We start from the raw sequence: 310 nt of genomic DNA, 5'->3' as shown, positions 1-310 counted from the left end.
CTTATTCTATATAATTTTTAATACAAGAATTATTTTAATATTATATTTATCATATCATTTACAATAGAACTTTATTATCATTGAGTATGCACGTAATATTTATTCTTTTAATTTATATCATTCAATAATTGTACGTGTTTTTAATGTACTTAGAATACTAATTTTTGTAAAATTTAATTTTGATTTATTGATTATATAAGTAGAATTCATAGAACTTATAAGTTTTTATACTATATGAAGAATAAATCTAATTATTGATTATAAAAATTTATTCCTTAAAAAAGATTTACTCGTTAAAAAATGTAGCTGC

This window comes from Trachymyrmex septentrionalis, unplaced genomic scaffold (genome assembly GCF_001594115.1).
Source record: "Trachymyrmex septentrionalis isolate Tsep2-gDNA-1 unplaced genomic scaffold, Tsep1.0 scaffold14, whole genome shotgun sequence".
Taxonomy (NCBI): domain Eukaryota; kingdom Metazoa; phylum Arthropoda; class Insecta; order Hymenoptera; family Formicidae; genus Trachymyrmex; species Trachymyrmex septentrionalis.
Note: the sequence above shows the minus strand (reverse complement) of the source record.